The 21,395-nt window shown below is 38.8% G+C and overlaps 1 pseudogene; it reads right to left on the reverse strand.

The window, feature by feature from the left end:
- Nucleotides 1-437: 437 nt before the first annotated feature.
- Nucleotides 438-21,395, reverse strand: part of LOC125163705 (heterogeneous nuclear ribonucleoprotein A1-like) — a 40,859-nt pseudogene continuing 19,901 nt past the window's right edge.

Raw genomic sequence — 21,395 nt, forward strand, 5'->3', positions numbered from 1 at the left:
TTCTGTGCTAGTTTTAGAATTAGTTGTGTACTTTTTGGTATACTCCGGAAGTACAGGTCACAATATAACTATCGACTCTACTGGTTTTTTTTTTTTTTTTTTTTTTTTTTTTTTTTTTTGACACTTATTCAACATGATCAGACCACTACATTTAGCAATCAACAGCTTAGGTACAAAAAAACTACATTAAAACCTTTTCTTGGAATACTTTATACTTTCCACAGAACAGAAACTAAGATAACCTATAAAACCATCACAAATACAGTTCTCCAGGTTTTTCCCAGGCACCTAGGTATTGCCTAAAACATGGCATCTTCGTAGCAGCTGGGCCCTGCCATCACTGTGCTCAGCTGAGTTCACAGATCAGTTGTAATCTGTATCTTCCCTGTCACTTCTCTGGCTCTCCTCTCCTGCTAAGGTTTGTTTTCTGGCAGTAATTAAAACCTTCTGCCACTGCCGTAGCTACAGCTGTTGTTGCTGGAACCGCCATAGCCACCTTGGTTTTGTGGTTTGGCAAAGTACTAGCTTCTATCACTATAGGGACTAGAGCTTCTGCCTCTAAATTTCCACCTTTCATGGGTCCAAGATTTCACGATTGATTGTTGTCATTGCCCAAATCATCATAGCTTCGGCCACCTCCCAAATTGCTTCCATTGTTACCAAATCTGCTACAGCCAGCCGCCCTCCCACTATATCCACCACCATCTCAACTGCCGCCAAAGCCACCCCACCTACCTCAGTTTCCTCCCTGATGAAAGTTGTCATTCCCATCAAAACCACAACCACTTCCATGACGGCCACCGAAGTTTCCAGAACGACTTCTGAGAAGGAAGAAGTGCTTGTCATCTCTTGCTTAACTAGGACTCTCCTTCACAGATGTGGCCATTCAGTGTGGCATTTTTGAATGACGATCTTGCCTGCGGAGTCACTGTCCTCAAGTTATAAAACCAAAGCCTGTCGTCTTGCCACTTGTCCTCTCAATCACTTCAATTTTCCCATACTGCTCAAAATTATCTCTTAGATGATGGTCTTCAGGGTCATCTTTAGGGCCACCAACTACCTTTTTCACGGTTAAGTGGGCACCAGGTCTTTGAGAATCTTTTGAGACTGCCCTCTTTGGTTCTACAACCCTTCCATCCACCTTGTGTGGTCTTGTATTCGTGGCTGCACCTACCTCCTCCACAGTGGGTTTGGGTGACAAACCCAAAGCCTTTGGGGCACTTGCTGTTTGGATCTCTCATAACCACACAGTCCATGAGCGTTCCCTATTGCTCAAAATGGCTCCTCAGACTCATTAGTTGTTTCAAAGCTCAAACCTTTGATGAAGAGCTTCTTCAGCTGTTCAAGCTCTTTGGGAGACCCTGACTTAGACAATGATGGGGAGTGGGTGGGGAGACCATGCTTCCTCAGGCAGCCAGTGGCGTCCGTGGGCAGAAAAGCTACCTGATCCTTTGGATACAATCAATATGCCACTACCTAAACAAAGCTATGTGATTCGTTTTTGTCGTCTTGGTTGTGACATGTTTTAGCACACAGGAAGGCACTGTGATTTTTTTTTTCTATTAAAATGAGCTATAATGGAGAGATAACATTGCATTAGTTTCAGGTGTACAACATAATGACTTGATATTTGTAAATACTGCTAAAAGATCGCCACAAAGTCTACTTAACCTCTATCCCTGCTTGTTGTTTATTTTCTTGGGATCAGAATTTTCACATCTACCTTTAGTAACTTTTGATTATACAATACAGTACTAACTATAGTCACTATGTTCTTTATTACATCCCTTGGACTAGTTTTATAACAAAGACTGTACTTTATTTTTCTACCTTCACCCCAACCTCCAGCAACCACTAAAGTGTTCTATGTTTATGAGCTCTTTATTCTGCATGTGAGATCCTACAGTAATTCTTTCTCTGACTTCTTTCACTTAGTGTTATTTCCTCAAGGTCTACCCATATTAAAATGGCAGGATTTCCTTTTATGGCTTAATATTCTGTATGGATCACATTTTCTTTATCCATTAGTGGGCACTTAGATTGCTTCCATCTCCTGGTTGTTATAAACAAGGACATACAGGTCTATTTTCCATTTAGTGTTCATTTCCTTCAGAAAAATAACCAGAAGTAGATTACTGGATCCTATAATAGTACTAATTTTTAAGGAACTTTCATAAAGTTTCCAATAGTGGCTGTGCCCACTTATGTTCCCATCAGCATTGTAGAAGTGTTCCCATTCTTCCACATCCTCACCAACACTTGTTTTCTGATAATAGCCGTTCTAACAGGTGTAGAGTGATCTCATTGCAGTTATGATTTGCATTTCCCTGGTTAGTGATGTTGAGCCTCATTTCACATACCTGTTTGCCATCCGTATGTCTTTGGAAAAATATCTATTCAGATTTTCTCATTTTTTAACTGTATTTTTGAGTTGGAGTTCTTTATATATTTGGGGTATTAGATACAAGATTTGCAGACACTTTCTCCCATTTGGGGGTTGCCTTTTAATTTTCTTGGCTTTCATTGTGTGAAACTTTAGTTTGGGGTCCTACTTTTAGTTTCATTTGCTGGTAGCATAAATCCAAAAACCTTAATCTTTAGTTTTATACCATTGTGCTTAGTAAAAGATGCCTGATGTATTTCAACCTTAAACTTCTTAAGGCTTGTTTTATGGCCTAACATTTCTGTCCTGGAGAATGGCCAATGTGCACTTAAGAAGAATGTGTTTTTGGCTGGAATGTTCTGTGTATGTCCGTTAAGGTTATGTGCTACAATGTGTCAGTTAAGGCCAATATTTCCTAATTTTTAAATTTTTCTGTCTGGATGCTATATCCATTGACTTGAGGTACTTAAGTTTTCTACTATTCTCTATTTCTCCTGTTGGTGCATTAATATTTGCTGTATAGATCTAAGGGCTCTTGTTGGGTACTTCACAAATGTTACCCTCTGGATTGACTCCTTTATTATAGAATGACCTTGCTGCCTCTTACAGTCTTTGTTTCAAAGTCTGTTTTTTCTGGTATAAGTATAGCTACCCACTGTTCTTTTTGTTTCTCTTTGCATGGGATAACTTTCCATCCATTGATTTTTTTTTTTTCTTCTATTTCTCACCTGAAGCGAGTCTTTTGCAGACCGCACATAGAGAGGATAATACATTCAGCCACTATCTTTGAAGAACTTAATCCATTTACATTTAAAGCAGTAAGCACATAATTATTGCTCTTACACTCTGGCTATTTGTAATTTCTTTATTCCTTTCATGTTCTCTTACTCTGCCTTTAGAGTGATTTTTCTGTAGCAGTCTGCTTAAATTCCTTTATCATTCATGTATCCACTATAGGGTTTGCTTTGTGGTTACCATGAGGCTTCTGTAAAACAACTTCTATGTAACAGTGTATTACAGTTGATTACAGTATTAAGTTGATTACAACTTAACTTTGAGTGCATTATAAAGATCTGTATTTTTATTGACTTCTCCCACCACGTTTATTTTTGTCACAATTTACATCTTTTTATCTTGTGTAACCACTAACCAGTTATTACAGCTATAGTTATTTTTGCTAAAATCTTCAAATGTCATGCTAGCTTTATAAGTAATTAACCCATTGAATTGACAACATTTTAAATTTAACTATATCTTTACCACTAAGGATTACAATTTTTGTTCTAATTAGTGCTCCTTTCAGTGAAACAAAGTCCCTCCACCATTTCTCACAAGACTGGTCTAGTGGTGAACTTATTTAACTTGTCTGCAAAACTATCTCAATTCTGAAGGGCAAGTTTGTTGGGAAGTTTTGTTTGGCAGGTTTTTTTGGTTTTTTTGTTCCCCAGCATTTTGAATACTTGTGCCACTCTCTTCTGGGCCTGCACAATTTCCCTGAAAAATCTAATAGACTTATGGGGGTCCTCTTGTATGTAACAAGTTTTTCTTTTGCTGCTTTTGATCCCTTGTCTCTTAAACCTACAAGGCGGGGGGGGGGGGGAGAGGGGCACCTGGGTGGCTCAGTCAGTTAGGCTTCTGACTTCAGGTTATGATCTCCTGGTTTTGTGAGTTTGAGCCTCATGTTGGGGTCTGTGCTAACAGCTCAGAGCCTGGAGCCTGCTTCAGATTCTGTGTCTCCCTCTTCCTCTCTCTCTGCCCCTCCCCCCCCCAAATTTAAAAAATAATTCCTTGTCTTTACCTTTTGGCACTTTAATGATGTGTCTCTGTGAGGGTCTCTTTGGGTTCACCTTATTGGGAGCTTTCTGGCCTTCTTGGATCTGGATGTCTTTCTCCAGATAAGGGAAGATTTCAGAAATTATTTCTTGACATTTTCTGCCCTGTCTTCTCTCTCTGGGATCTTGATAATATGAATGTTAATCTGCTTGATGTTTTCCTGTAAATCCCTATTTTTTTATCTTACTTTATTTTTTGTTTATTATATTTCAAATTTATTCTCCAATCCCTGACCCCGACCCCCCACCAAAATGTCTCTTCCTCTTCTCCCTTATCCTTTTTCTCTTCTATTTTTTAGCTGTTATGTTATTTGTTCATTAGTTATAATCTATATTAATCTTCAATAAAATGTTTTATTTATTTTACGTTGTGCAATTCCTGAGCACTGGGTACACTCACAACGCTGTGAACCTCACCACAGAATTTTGCTGCAGAATATCTCGATCCCCAAGGGTCACTGTGTAGTAAATCCCTATTAAGCTACCTTCTCTTTACTCTGATTGGGCAAGTTCCATTGCCCTGTGTTGGAGTTCAATGATGCTTTTTCCCCCTTGCTGCATCTAGTCTGTTTTTTTTTAATCTATTGAATGTATTCAATTCAGTGAATTTATTCAGTTTGGGACTTCTATTTGATATTTCTATATTCTGGTTAATTCTTCTTTACCTGAGCTTAGGGAGCACCTGAGTGCTATTTTTAACTCCAGTAGATTCCTTATCTCTCTTTCATTAAAGTCTTTTTCTTGGGTTTTATCTTGTTCTTAAAGTTGGAACCTATTCCTCTTCATTTTGCTTGATGGTGTTGGTTTCTATGCATCAGGTAAAACAACCAAATCTGGTCTTGAAGGAGTGGCCATGTGTAGGAGATGGACTTGTCAACTCTGCCTTAGCTCTTGACTCTCAAACATTTTTCATTGCCTAAGAAGTCTACCTGATTCTTATCCCAGTAGTTGATGTGCCAATACCTGTCAGTGTCCCAAAGGGGAGGACCTCTGAGTTCTAGACACTCAGGCAGTAGCTCTTAAAGTATGCTAATCTACATCTTTCAGAGGAAGACCGGTTGATGGTGTGTTTGCTGCCTCTGCTTGAAGTTCTGGAGTAGTACCCAGTTAACTGTTTGCCACTGTCCCATTGAACCTGTGAATACAAGCCCTGTGCCTCCATAGACACCAGAGCCAGACTGTTAGGGGATGTGTCCTTTGGGCAGTAGCCACAAAAGCCAGGGCGCCTTGTGTATGCATGCTCCTTTCTCAAACACCCTGCCACCTGTGGTAGGGCAGAGGGAGACTGCCAGGGTGGTACCTATTCATGTCTCTGATCCCTGAAGAGTTGAGTCACTTTTGAGATGTGTTTAATAAGCCTGATCCTCCAGAGGACAGCTATGAAAGTAAGCTGATCAACCTTTTTAATAGCATGCCTGGGGGCACATTTCAATCTGCTGTGACTGTGCTGGGCCCTGAGGGTGGGCTTCCTCCGTTTGATGCAGTGCTGTGAGGTCCACAGATGTAAGCCCTACTTGGCCATCAGAGCTAGGTGATCAAGTTGTGACCATGTGGCAAACAGTGGAGTATCACATGTCTACTAGGTCATCTTCAGAAGATAATGGTGACCTGGAGCAAGGCAGAGGAAGACTAATCACAGTGCCTGCCCTCTAAGGTCTCTGGGGAGGATTAGTCCCCTGTGTTAAATTAGATGCCTGCCCCTGAGGCCAAGCCTTGAAGATGGGCAATTAAGTGTCACAAAAAGGGGAGGCACTTTCAGTGGTTGCCTCTACGCTGGGCCCTTGGGTGGGTGAGTTCACATGAGCCTTGTTACAACATTTTCTCCATTTGTTTTAACCTTGTGGGTCTCATGGGTGCAAGCCTTGTTTGCTTTCAAAACTAGCTGTTTTGGGGTCTCATTTCCCCAGTTCAAGTCTTAGAAGTTAGAGTGACAGATGTGAGGTTCAAATTTTATCTTCCCAGGGAGAAGCCTGAAGTTAAGTCCCCTACCAATTGTGGCCTGCCGTGTAGGGGGCTCAGGGGGCGAGGTTGATCCCGAGATTGTGTCTTAGCCTCTCCTACCCACTTGGATGTGTTTCCCTCATTTGCTAGTAGAAGAGTGGCTCAGCTAGTTACTGGATTTCTTTCAGAAGAAATTTGTTTCCTATATTGTTGTACATTTGGTCTACCTGATACAGGAAACAAAGGCAGAAGGAAATGGCAGATAAAATTTTCCATATAACTGGCAGTCCATTGACAAACATGAGGCTGGCAGAGTAAAAACGTTTCTCCAGGAACTCTGTCTTAATGCTAATGCTTTGCTAGAGGAAAAACCACCTTAGCTTGACAATAGCTAGGCCTCCAGTATCCTGTGAGTCTTCTTTAGCATACGAAAATCTCTTTGGAAACTTCCCCTGGATTTTCCCTCCCTCAAGTCCCAACTATATAGGCAGTCTCTCCACAGGGTCCTGCAGAGAGTTCTTTCTGCCCCCCCCTTCTTGTCCCCATACTTTAATCACTTTTTCCACCAAAGACCTCTTCAAGGATTCTTTCATGGCCATCAGCTCCAGACACCACGAACCCCAATATCACCCCGAAGCTGCCTCATGTCCATGAGAGCAAGTGATTTCAGGATTCTCTCCTGTCACCACTTTGAACCAGAAGCACTAGTAAAAGTCTGAATTATTATGATGGCACTATAGTCATCACTGCCCATTTAACACCAACAAAGACATCCCAATTTCTACTACATCAGTGAGCCACCTAGTGGCATTACCCTATGCTAAAGCCACATAGTGGGGGGGGGGGGGGGGGAAGAATACCGTGCCTGGATTTCCCAGAAACCATAAGCCTGAGGAAAAGTTTTCTGTGCTTTTGTGAATTGCAGAAAGCAAGCACATAAGAGTGAGCCAGATACGAAGAGGAACAGATTTAATAGCTTGTTACTTAACCGGCCACACTTTACTATCAAGACTGTATGCTATTGCCAGACTGTCTTTTGAAAGACAACAGCTTTCCAGGATAGCTTATCTGGTCGAGGAAGGAGGAAAAATTAGAATTCCCTTGCACTTTCCAGTTGTATATGTAAGCAAGTGTTGCATATTAAAACTTTAATAACTGGGGTAGGAAGCAAGTCTGCATGGTTGGTCTGTGAGGCAAAGCATTGTTAGGTCTCCTTGCAGATAACTGGCTGGTATCCCTGCAGGGTTCAGTGATTGCAGAAGCTACTGGAATTCAATACTGTGTCCTCTATCCTGCAGCCTCCCATCCCATTTCTAATGCACTCTTGCGTGTTTTTTTCTGGTTTGTTCCATTAATCCTTAAACTTGATCAGAAAAGACTGATCCCAGAACAATATATCCTCCTAAAACACTTAGCTCCATATATCCCCATCATATTTATAACCCTACCTTTGATATCCATATCCCCTGTTGGCTCCTGCCCTGAGAGCTTACCGTCCCTGTCTACCTTGTTTATTACTCTTCATGCTAGCACAGTACTGAGTACAGAAAAGTCTGACACACATGCAAATCTACAGACCTGCACAGGAAAACTACATGCACAAACACACAGGATTGCTTACACAATCCAGTAAACGTATATGGTTCTTCCAGAGTGTGGTTTGACAGATGAAATAGTCCACTGGGAGACAAATGAGGATAAACCTTAATTGGGTATCAGTTAATGAGATGTTTTATTAAACATAAAATCAGCTTTGTAGAGTGTGTCTTGTCATAATTCTTAAATATCTTATTGTCTGAAAGTTGTTCCTGTATATTCAGGATCCTTCTAATTGCAAGTATAGCACTGAGTTCTCTCAGCCACCTGTGAATCCCCCTATGTTGATACGTATTAAAGCAGATCTGTTTTAATAAACTTCTGACCTACTTTAAATCTAAAACATCTTAAATGAGCAACACTTAATTTTTTACATTAACTAAAACTTCTGTTGGCATCCAAGATCCAACTTTTTCATTTGGCACTGATTTTCTTAGCATCTGAAAGGAACTCTTTATTGCATGCTAAAGAAAGTATAAAAAATGTATGAAAGTGTAGTTTTCACATATTAAAATGAGAATACTTTGAAGTAAACACAATTATCTCAATATTGTTGCTAAATATCTTAATGGTATTCCATTGGTATGAATTCTAAGTATTGTAATCAGAAGATTAATTATGTAAAGAATCTGGATTTAACATTACACTTTAAAAAAATGAGTGTAGGTAATTCCAAGAAAACAACTTCCCCCTCAGTCTACATATAATGATAAAAAGAACAAATCCATTGCACAAAACTTTAATTTGGCCTTATTCTCTGTTCATTCAATATAGCATGCTGTGATTTCTTGGGAAAAATACATCTTAAAATAGTGACTTCTGAATTTTGAATACATAATGTGTGTCTTAGATAAAAGTGATTTTTTTTTTTTTTAGGAATTGTAATTTTAAGTGCTCCCTGAAAAAGTATTTAAACATGAAATTTTTAACTCCATCTTTATTTGTGATAACACCAATTGCTTTTAAATGCAACTATTAAACATTCTATAAAATTGCCCTTTTCCACCCCATCTCTATGTCCTGATATTTGACTACATTAACAATTTGCTTTTTTCTTTTATTTTTAAGTTTTTAAATGTTCATTTTTTGAGAGAGCATGAATGGTGAAGTGGGGGGGAGAGAATCCGAAGCACGCTCCAGGCTCTGAGCTGTCAGCACAGAGACCAATGCAGGGCTTGAACTCATGGGCCATGAGTCATGGACCACCCCCCCCCCCCAACCATCATTCTGTATAGTTGAGTCTGTTTCTTGTCCTCCCACCCCTGCCATTGCTCCTTTTGTTTCTTAAATTCCACATAGGAGTGAAATCCTATGGTATTTGTCTTTCTCTGACTGATTTTGCTTAGCATTATAAGCTCCAGCTTTATGTTGTTGAAAATGGCAAGATTTCATTCTTTTTCATCACTAAATAATTGTGTGTGTGTGTGTGTGTGTGTGTGTGTGTGTGTATACACACACCGCATCTTCTTTATCAATTATTCAAGGACACTTGGGCTGCTTCCATACCTTAAGCATTGTAAATCAAGTGGGTTTAAGCATAGGGGTGCATGTATCCCTTTGAATTAGTGTTTTTGTATTCTGGGAGTAAATACCCAGTAGTGTGATTGCAGATCATAGGGTAGTTCTATTTAAAATTTTTGAGAAACTTCCATACTGTTTTCCACAGTGGCTGCACCAGTTTGCATTCCCATCGTCAGTGTACAAGGATTCCTTTTTCTCCACATCCTTGCCACCTCCTGGTTCTTGTTAATTTTAGCCATTCTAACAGGTGTGAGATTGGGGTTTTCATTTGCATTTCCCTGATAAGTGAGGAGCATCTTTTCACATCTGTTTGTCATCTATAGGTCCTCTTTGGAGAAATTTTCTGTCCATGCCTTCTGCCCATTTTTAAATTTTGGGGGGTGTTGAGTTTTATGTTCTTCCTTGCTGATTTTTCTTGACACAAGTATTTTGAATCCTTTCTAGTCCCCACTTGGGCTGTCTACAGTGCAATCTTGACCATGTCACTTCAAGTATTTAATCTAGTGATTCCTGTATGGTTATAGTAGAAAGTTTAAACTTTTTAATGTGGCCTGAGAAGTGTTTCATATGCTTTTCACTCTGAACGTAGCTTGTCAGGAACTTTCTACAACCTTGGTGAAAATGAGATAGCCCAGCAGTGGTGAATCTTCAGGCTTCCAGGGTTATGGCCAAAATGGCCAAATCACTTTTTTTTTTTTTTTTTTTTTTTTTTTTTTTTTTTTTTTTTTTTGGACCACCTAAAGGAAGAACATATGGTTTCTTGCAGGTCTCTCCTTATGGAGTGGAGGAGGGAGAGCATGGTGTGTTTTTTTTTTTTTCTTTTTTTTTTTTTTTTTTTTTTTTTTTTAATGGAAGCCACATTCCTTATGTTCCCAGTAGAATGGCTCTTAAGTTTCATTGATCAGGACAGGGAAGTATACTCACTCCAAAAACCAGTTACTGGAAGTGATTAGTTTAAACACTAAACTCTGATCAGTTTTGACTCACTGATTCATTTACTGGAGCTCTAGAGAAGCCTTCCTCTCCTGAATATATTGCCACCGCCACAAAATTGGGGTTGAATCTATTTGTCAATAATGAGGAATGGATGCTGGTATGCAAATAGTGGTGTTTCCCAAATCCTCTTAAACTTCGTGAAGGTTTGCCAACTGGCTCATCTGTCCTCAGTTCTCTCCCCTTTGTTGTGTTTCTCCTCTTCCATTCCTTCAAATCTACAATGTCCAGTGTTCTCATTTTAAGCATTCTCAAATGTAAAGCAAATATGGAGGTCTTCAATTGCATATCACTACTCAATTTTGAATAAGCACATCTTGGGTATTAACTCTAATGAACAAGAGAAAAAGATCATTATAAACTTGTCTGTCCCATCACATTAAAACTCTGAACATATAGGTTACTGTCAAAACTATACCTGCCGTATCTATATACGTATATACTTTTCTACATCCCACCTCTATTGTTGCATTGACAGCTGCCAGATTGTCTCTAAATAGTCTTCTCTGACTTTACTGGCGTTTGGTCTCCCTACTCCATGCTTTCAAAACACACTGGACATATTTTTATCATTGTCAAAATGACCTTCATAAAATCAAATGACATGTACTGTCCTAGGATACAGTTCTGTTAATTTTGAAAATGTAATATAAAAGTTTTGACATTTATATAAACTGTGCATTAGCTCCAGCTCTCTTGACTGCACAACTTAACCAAAAACATCTGTTACTTTTTGTTAGAATTTTGTTCATCTGTGTTGCCTAAACAAACTGTATACCAGTATTTGCCAATGCTAAAAATAGTGATTTGAAAAGGATTGTTGACTAATTCATGTCTCTCCCATTAAGAACATTAAACTCATTTTTATACTAGCTGTACCAGGTTATTGCAATCCTAACAGTAGAGGTAAGCTGTTGTGTTGACTTGTTAATGGCAATTACTAGAATTCCTTACCCTATATGCCATAATTTCTCCTATTACTTTTTTTCAGGTGTTTTAGATCTTTTTTTGAAATGTAACAAGATAATTATACTAAATATAAAACTGATTAAGAATAAAAGTACACACTACATAGTACAAAATAACACGAATATGTCAAGACATATTGTCACCACTCTGTACATACTAGCTTATTTGATTTTCATACAACACTCTCAAACTAGGTATTATCCACATTTTAAAGAGAACTGAGGCAACTTATCTGAAGTCCTACAAATCAGTTTAATCAGGATTCAAACCAGAGCATAATAAATGCCTCAAGAACTAAGTTATATATTTTCCCCCTGCCCCCCCCCAAAAAAAAACCCCATGAAAAAAATGTCAGTGTCCCCCAAATAAAGAATGGGAAGCTTGGAAGACAACACCTTTCTCTCTTGAACTTTGGTACCTAATAAAGGCAATTTATTTGATCCTTCCAAATTCATATACCTTCAGTGACTCCATATTACTTTGAAGTTAAAATGTAAATTCTTAAAAGGCATTCAAGATGACCTATAATATGACCCCATCCAACTTTCTCACAATTATCTCCAGTTGTCTTTTTTAGGGTAATGTAAAGTAAAATGAAGCATATACTTTAGCTTTTGATCTGAAGTGAATTATAAACTGTTCCTTAGTTCTGTTATACTGATTATCTCCAGCTTTATCCCCACCATGTTCTCATCTGTGAAGGAAAATGATCCCTACTACATCTTGGGTAACTGGGAAGGTTATATACAAGAACTTCATTCTTTTCCTGATCCCTTCCAAGCAATTGATGCCAAGCAGTATTCTTGAGGCAGAGTGCACTTTCATCATTTAGGCCCCATTTCTAAGATCACTAATCTATCTCCCATAGTGTCCCCTAAAGCACTCTGGCAACCTCTTAATGTCATAGATCTCTTAATAAGCGCTGCTGTCTTTTATCTGAACTACTTATGGACAACGACTTGTCCTAGGTCTCTGTAAATCTTTAATTTGTCTTACTGCCAAACTTTTCACTTTTTTTTTTTTCGTTAATATATACTGTAATCCTAGAGGTCTGCATATTGAATGATTGAACTGTTAAGCATGCTGACAATGATAAATTGACAGTGTTTTGCTTCTTGTACATCTTTTGTTATATTCTTGCCTTTAAAATACATCAAATTTGGGGCATATGAGTGGCTAGTTTGGTTAAGCGTCTGACTCTTGATTTTGGCTCAGGTCATGATCTCCTGGCTCATGGGGTTAGGTCCTGCATCAAGATCTACACTGACAACATGGAGTCTGCTTGAGATTCTCTCCCTTCCTCCACCACCCCCAACTCATGCTCAGTCCCACCCCCCCCAAAAAAAAAACCTTAAAAACAAAATTTGCACTCTTGTTTACCAGGTAATTGTAGGTGGGAGTGGGGGGCCTACTTCATATTTGGGGGAGAAAATTAGCCCAGTACCTCTGAATCACTTGCCTAATGTTTCAGTATAAATTCTTTAATTCTGCATAACAGACCAATACTAAAAAGTACATATCAAATAACCCTTATTTGCAGGCATGGTTCTGAAATATTAGACTGTTAAAAATCATGCAGGTTAGAATAAGACATGGCTTTTCTCTGAAATTTTAGCTAATGTAATCAGTCTTATCACTAAAAGACTGTCTAAGTCTGAAAGGGTAATTGAAAATTGTAGAATCTCAAATCTAAAAGTATCCTAAAAGAACTGGTATTCTAAACAAGTAAGCAGGTTCATTTTTCTTTCAAAAGGTTTATGGCTATAGAAAAATAGGCCTTTGTCATATGCTCTAATGTTCAAGGTGAGCTGACAGGACCTTCGAGGCCATCAGGAGGAACCTGAAGACAGGTGTCAATATACCTGTACTTCATGATTTTTTAGTCCCTTCTTGCCTCTGATGCTTCTTGTATTTCTTAGATTCTTGCCCTAATTAGGTCAGGAACCATCAATCGACTTATGACTATTCATGTATGAATAAAAAAGGCAGTGGTTTTGGGGGTCAAGTTTATTCTGACCTCAAGATCTCAAGATACACGCTAATCTGAGATGCCTATAAAGACTTCATCTCTATCTGTAAAGATGCTGTTCTGAATCTCATGTTTTGAAAATTGGTAAATTGGAGCATAGAACTTGGAAAACATCAAGAACCTCCTTCTTACTTTACTAACAGCAACTTGAAACTTATGAAGTATTACTTTGCCATTTATTTAGATCGAAGAAAAACCATTTATTATCTAACCTAGAAGAGTCACCCTGTATCTCTTTTTCTTGCAATCTTTGAAATTCCTGAGAGGTATGGCTGTCCATGATCTAAAGCACCTTCCTAATGGAAGGAATGTGCATTTTAAACGAACAAGAGAGGAGACAGAATTTGAGAAGGGTGGAGAAGATTGGAGAGTTCCCAGGCAAAAGCCTACAGGCCAAAAAGGATTATTTGCTTAAAGCCTCTCTCTAGATCTCTCCGAGTTCTTCCTCAAATGCTCAGAATCCAGTCCTCATGTGTCATGGTAGTGTTGGTAGGTTCCATGCCCAGAAGTTTTACCTGCAAAGACTGTGAATTCTGGTCATTGAGAAACACTGACTACAGAGGAGCCAGAGCAGGTGAGAGCCCCCAAAGACCTACATCCTGCCCATTTGGCCTCAAGTTTTGAGTTACCTGGTATGTGAGACCTCAGGGGAGTTTGTGCCAATTCTACCCTTTCTTTATGGAATTGATGCTTGGCTCCTTTCTTCTTAACTGTTTGCATCATTTTTTTACTAAGGGAATTTTCTACCTATATATACAGATATGTATATTATACATATGTATAGTCCTAAGATATAAAGGAAAGTTTAATTTCTAAATTTTAAAATGGTATCTGACTTGCAAATGATTATGCACATCAGTTAAAGATACGATGTCAAGGTGACTTGTGATTGCCTGCCATAGTTAAGATTTACACAAGAGGCCAGTGATTTTCTGTAATGTGTCCCCACTGGTCATAGGGGAGGAATGGTGTCCTCTGTCATGTGGTAAGACCCAGAGGAGGCTGAGAATACTTAGTGCATGACCAAAATTAATGCAAGGTTTTCCCAGTCACCTGGTTGGGGGGTGAACTCTAGGGGGAGGTAACTTTATACTTTAGTGAACAATGGCATTTCTGAGGGATAGAGGACTGTGATTACAATAAGTCAAGCAATAAGGTCCATGGCTATTGCTGTGTAGGGGCTTTCAATAAATACAAATCATTTTGAAGACTAAAACTAAAAGAGAGAAGTCCATATAGAGGCTACTTGATACTAGCCCTTTACTGTTGGCTTACAGCCCCTCAGGCTGCTCCCAAGGTTCTGTGATCTCGTTACAGATCCCTTGTGCTACCTCTCTGTGGTTCCTGCAAAGCAGAATCTGTGAAATGCCCAATGAGAAGGACTATTTTACAAGGAAAACTGAGTGTGCTCATTTGAGACTGCATCAATCGTTAGGTTTTATTCTTCTGCACACTGTTGACAGAATTTATAGGAAAAGAGAACTAAAAATACAGGGGAGGGACACTAAAGCTGAGGTTCTCCTCTACCTTACTTTATCAGACTGTAACAGGAGCCATGAATATTTACCCTGACTCGTTTTATATGTGGCTTCATACCTCCCACGTTATACTCAGGCAACAGTGCTCTTGTCTGTTCTTGGAACACACTAAGGCCTGGTCATCCACATGTTCCCCTCTTCCAGGAATGCTCACAGGAGTGACTTCATCTTCCTAAATTCAGTTCATTATTTTGGCATTAGCTTAATTGATGCTTCTCCAGAGAAATCTGTTTGACATCCATCCCCAAACCTATTATAAGCTACCCATCACACTCTTTTATACTTGATATTAAATTTTGTAGCTATGTTTTTGCTTTGACTAGATCATCAGTCTTACTAATGGACTGGAAGATGATCTGATGTTAGCTTCACAGGAAGTTATCAGGGGTCTTTACAAAAATTCATGCCAATTCTAGTTAATCCTGATTCTGTATAATCAGATGTGATTATGTTGAGATGGGTCTGGCTCTCAAGTATTTAAGAGCTTTCCAGATGATTCTGATATGTGGTTAAAACTGAGACTCGACAGTCTTTGGGACAAGAGCCTTTGAGGTTAAGGACTGTATCTCTTTAGTTTTCTATCCCCTGTACAGTAGAGTGCCTACCACATACCAGAAAATCTCAAACAAGAAAAGCGTTCTGACATTGAGTAGCTCAAGGATGTCCTTCAGAATGGGCATATTGTCCAGTTATGATTGATAGGCTTATGGGTATTTGTCCTAAAGTAAGGGTGGGAAGATCATTTTGATGGAAATCAAGGGATATTCAGAGCAAGATGGTCTGAGGGGGTTCAAGAGATAGGGTTTCCAGATATAGGTACAGATGGCTGAAATCTTCAACCACTCACTAGGTGTGTAACCTCTGGCAAATTTTTACCTTGTCTGTGCCTCTTTCCCCCATGTGAAAAATGGCAATGATCCCTACCTCAGTGTTGTGAAAATCCAATAAATGAGTGGAAGTATACAGTAAATGCTAAGCAGTTGCTGATTATTTGGTGTCCTTATCAAGCAGCTGGGTATCTTCCTCTGGGTTTATAAGTAGTGTTTTCAAAGGGCATGACAAAGAAAACCTATCTGCCTCTATTGCTCTGAAAGATGAGTGGTTGTATCAACATTTTGAAAACACTCTGAACACTGGTAAAGTCTGAGGTCATGGTTGTACATCAGAATACTGGAATGAGGCCCAGACACACAATTCATGAAAGCACTGAGAATTTCCAAGGAAACCCTTAGATTTATTCTTTTCCTTTGCTTTCTGTGTTCTGCTGACATCAATTTTTCTTCATGATGTAAATTACCTGAGTAAACACATACATATGAAAGTTAGTGAAATACAAAAAAAGTAGCTGAAAAGAGGCTTGGGACTAACGGAGGTTTGAAAAGAATAACAATAATAAAAAAGACTCCAGAATTGTATGAGGACAATATTGAGAGATCTTTACACCAAAGCTCTCAAAGCCCATTTGTGAGGATATTCTGGTTATTAATCTCATCCTTTCAAATGTATGTTGCCAAGGACTGCAAATTTATAAAACAGATCTAAATAATGTATTGGTGTCCTTCATTTTCCTTTCTGAAGGAACCTGTTGGAGAAGCTATCCAGCAGCTTGAAACTTCTTAAACCTATACTCTGGTCCTATAGACGACTTTGGTTCAAACTCCTTCTCTTGATGCTCAGGAGAACATAACCAAGGCCAGGATTGCTGACAGTGATGAATTTTTCTCAAAGCATGCTTGAGAATGTGGCCCTCTATGGCCCATAATTACTGCCACTGTTATTTACTAACAAGGGGAATTGGTGCATTCGAAAGGCTGCCTTTTATCAGTCCACAATTCTTAACACCATTTTTGCTGCAATGAGTGCTCACTTTCCAATAGAACGGAATGGTGTAAGTCACAAGGATGAGTCTGGTCTTCACAGTGTATTAGTTCTAATTTGGGAGTATAATTAGAAATGCTGCTGGGGAAGGTCATATTTCAGAAATAATGATGCTAAATCTCTTCTGGAAAGGTCTTCAAGCCAGAGACTTTTCCTCCAGACATAGCTAACTGGTAATTCTTTACCATCATTACAAATACATGAACATTGCCAGGGTAACACAAAAGTTTCAAAGCTGTTGGCATCAAGAATTTTAAGTACTTCCATTCTATTGTAAAACATGAAGGCGATGAATGTCAGCTCTTTAATTTTTAGTTTCAACAAAACTGGTAGAAGCAGGGTAACAAAGCCGTGAAGTTGAGTTGACTGTTAAAAAGTGCCTCCTGTAACTTGGAATTCAATTTAATAGACAGCCAATCCTTAGACGAGTGAGGCTTTCTATTGGGCAGGAATGTCAACAGAAACCTAAGGCATGTGCTTTACTTAAATCTCCTTTACGGAAATACTTCTGAAAAGCATCTTCTCCATATTCCCATCCAATGCCTGTTACCTCAGAGGTAGGCTTTTTGTCTGTCAGAGAAGTCTGATCAAAAAATTGCTTAACTACTTTCTGAATGGAGAAAAAAATGTTTTCTTTGAACGTTTTAGAACACAAGGATTGGCTTAATCCAGGTTCCATTCTTCCTCGCAAAATTGCCAGGAAACTGAGGACTGTAAGGTTTTTCATACAGTCAGAACATTCACACACCACACACAGCTTAATTGCAGCAACATAAACTACTTTAGTGGGTCGTGGGTCGTTTTGAGTCGTAAACAGGTGGCAACTGATCAGTTTGATCTAAACTGAGAACTGTTTGTGCTAGCTTAGTAACTAGTCATTTCAGTTAGGTATCTAGACATTGATTCAGCAGATTTTATCAGCACAACTGTTGTGTGACGACTGCGACCATCATAGTAGCATTGCAATTTTGAAAACCAAGGTAAAGGACCTTAGTCCAAATTTTAGCTGCTTATATTTGCAAACTGCTTGATAAAATTTCTTCTACAATACATAACGTTAAATTCTCCAATAGTAACTCTGCTAAATCATAACCTATTTTGACTTTCTCTAATAACACTTTGGTTTTAGAAACACTAACATGTTCATTGAAGGAATATAGTGAACAAATTCAGACAATAGTCCTTATCCTTCCCACAGAAACATCCAAATGGCTTTTACAGAATACCGTTTAATACCATCCCATGACGTATTTTAACTTTCTCTGTAAAAATAGTGATTCCAGTTCTGGAAAATGTAGCATTTGTCATTATTCAGGATACGGACTCCCTTAATTGCCTGAAGGAAGTCTCCATGTTATGCGAAATATGAACTCAGTGTGTAGTTTTGGAAGTGAGAATGGCCCACAGGCTTTGATCTATACTTAAAAGCCTATAAGAATAAGAACAATTTAGCAGTAGGTTTCTTAGATTGGCATCTCCAAGATCGTACTGGTAATGTTTTTCACTGCATAACTGACTGGAATGGGTCAAAGGACAAAAGCCTATTAGAAGGGCTGTAATGGCTTAGATTTAGAATGACACCATATCTGACACTTTTTTTTGGAAACCCATTGAGTGGATAGAAGTAGGGTTCTGATTTTTCTCTTAGGCACTCAGAGTTGCCTGAAAAAAGTACTACTTTAAAGTTCATTGTGGCTGTCTACATCACTGGAAAACTTAATTTTCTAAAGCCAAATTTGGGGCAGAGAGTTCAGAGCAAAGAATAGCATGTGTATTGCCTGGAGTCTGTTGGAAGCCTAAATTACAGATTTTGAATATAAAACCATCTTGTTTCAAATAAAACTGGATGTTTTTGATGCTCTAAACCTTGAAATGAAAATAGCTATTCTTTTAGTTTGAATTAGAATTGAAAGAGAATAGGGAGGGGAAAAAACTTATCAATGGTAAACTATAAAAGTGAGAACCGTCAACATCATAGGATTTTTTTTTTTTTTTCAGACAGCCATCATTTGTCATCAGTTACTCTATTTTCGGAATTTTACAGGCTTTTTCCCTGGTATTCCAGCCTATATATACATTCCTTACAATGCTAGGCGATAATAGAAATGAAGTTTATTTTGACTTTCATTTCTCTATTTGATCTATGATAACCTCAGGGGAAATGGTAACAATATGGCTTTTAAATTTTTAGGAAAAAGCACATCTGATTCTATTTTAGAAAAGCTGATCCAGTTGAGTTGATATTACATGTGACAACGAAAACTCCAATATAAACTGCCAGAGCTAGAATAGACCATTTTCTATGCTTTTCTCCTCCCTTTGCTTTAAAGTGAAAACTTTTGTCTGAAGGTAAAGCCCCCATATTTAGGCTTTGTGTGCAAAAGTTGTTTTTAGCAAGTGTAAGTTTCCCTCAGGATGGATGGCTACTTTGAGAAATGGAAAAAGGTGATGTGTGAGTGTGTGTGCGTGCCCGCGTGCATGTGTAGTACGGCTTGGAAGGCCAGCTCCTCTGTAGTAGAATTTCTGTAGCTATCCTACTTTGAGGTAGACAGATCTTCCTCAGACCTTGATAATCCCCTAGGTCTTGGCCTTTGGGGATAGAGGCTGGGGGAAGCCTAAGAGCAGAAAAGGAGCAATTGTCAGTTCTATCCCTCGTCAAGGCTGGACTAGGTAATCCCACTCCTTCCCCCTGGGACTGGTGAAAGGAAGGACTGAATTATTGTAATAAAACTTATCCTAATTTCTGAGTAGTATTTACAGATTCATCCTGAGTATTCTGTGAACTCCAAAAGTGGCAGTCTTCTTGAAAACAAAGATATCTAATGTACTTCAGCTAATACTAATCAGTTAGAACAAAATCCTAAAATCTTGACTCCTCTACTTTATGAACTGGAGTGACCTGCCTCAATTTCCTTATCTGTAAAATAAAAGTGCCAATAATTACAGCTTCCTAATGTAACTGCAAGGATTCAATTAAAATACATGCAGAGGACTTGGAACAGTAAGTCACAACTTCTGTTTGCTCCGTAACTTCTATTAATCATTATTAGAACTACAAGGCCTAGAGATTTGCACACAGACTTAGGACAAATTTTACATGCGTGCTTGAATAGCCTTGAGATTTTGCTGTTTGGGGCACCTGGGTTGCTCAGCTCTGCTGCTTGAGTGTCTGACTTCGGCTCAGGTCATGATCTCAGTTTGTGAGTCTGAATCCCATACTGGGCTCTGTGCTGACAGCTCAGCCTGGAGACTACTTCAGATTCTGTGTGTCTCTCCCCCTCGCCCCCTTGTGTGTGTGCATGTGTGTGCTCTCTCTCAAAAAAAAAAAAAAAAAATTCTGTTGTTGTGACCTTAGTTGGTCTTTGCATTTAGTTCCTTTAAAAATGATCTTTGCACTTCCTGAAGTATGTAACTTCTGGCACTCCAATAAAATTGTAAACATACGGAAGAATAAAAATTTTTATTTACTGCTTCATGGTCACTAAAAACCTAACATTGTTCTACATGTTTGGTGTGGTATCACTTTTTATCACTTAAGAAAGAAAGAAAAAAAAAAAGACCAGGATCTTAGAATAAGCAAAGTTCATACACAGGTCTAGTAAATATGCTTGTAATGTTGGGATGTTTTGTTGTAGTAAATTGAAAAAATGCCATGTGGTATATGTTACTACCTCAAGCTCTTAACATTTCTAGGATTTTTTGAGAAATCATTGTTAAATTTTGTGTGTTCCTTGAACATCTACAGACCCAATCTGGAACATATGTAGTAGATATCAAGAATCTAATACATGTTAAGTAAGTGAAGATGAAAATTTCTATTTTCTTAAATACCTGAAACAAATGGTTTATCTTCCCATATTCTCTCAGCATCTCATGATGAACTTTCTCTCCTATAGGTCTTATCTCTTGATTTCTATATGCCCGTTACCTTGACTCTCCTCAATTTTGATGCTTCTTGCTGTAGCAGAATAGCCCCACAAAACCCTTTCCTTCCACCTTTAATGGTATCTCCTTTCACTTAATCTCACCATGAAATCTTTCATCCTGTGGCTTCTACTCATCAAATTATTTAAAAATCTTACTTTTGGGGCGCCTGGGTGGCGCAGTCGGTTAAGCGTCCGACTTCAGCCAGGTCACGATCTCGCGGTCAGTGAGTTCGAGCCCCACATTGGGCTCTGGGCTGATGGCTCAGAGCCTGGAGCCTGTTTCCGATTCTGTGTCTCCCTCTCTCTCTGCCCCTCCCCCGTTCATGCTCTGTCTCTCTCTGTCCCAAAAATAAATAAACGTTGAAAAAAAAATTAAAAAAAAAAATCTTACTTTTAATCATGAACTTGGCTATTTCTGGTGCTGTTTGAAACAGTGTATATTTGAGCGTAGAGCCATCCTCTCAGGGTCAATATGCTTGCTTATAACTAGGCTCTTTGTCTTCAAAACTGGATTATAATGGAGCTTGTCAGGTCTTTTTAAGGTGCTGACCATCTTCTAATCAACCAGGTTGAAAACCAGGAAGATGCTGATAACGTGCTCCAACTTGGCTAAAGACCAGATGTCCCAATTCCAATGGTTTCTTTTTGGAGCAAGTCTTGTTGATGTTTCAGTCTCCTCTGGTTCCACAGTTTACCACTGAAGTGGAGAGTTCTCAACTTGCATTACGGAAAAGACCTTCTAGTTTTCCTACCTTTGGCACTTCCACAATCTTGTGTAACCTACACATC

This window comes from Prionailurus viverrinus, chromosome A1 (assembly GCF_022837055.1).
Source record: "Prionailurus viverrinus isolate Anna chromosome A1, UM_Priviv_1.0, whole genome shotgun sequence".
In the NCBI taxonomy this organism is placed as follows: domain Eukaryota; kingdom Metazoa; phylum Chordata; class Mammalia; order Carnivora; family Felidae; genus Prionailurus; species Prionailurus viverrinus.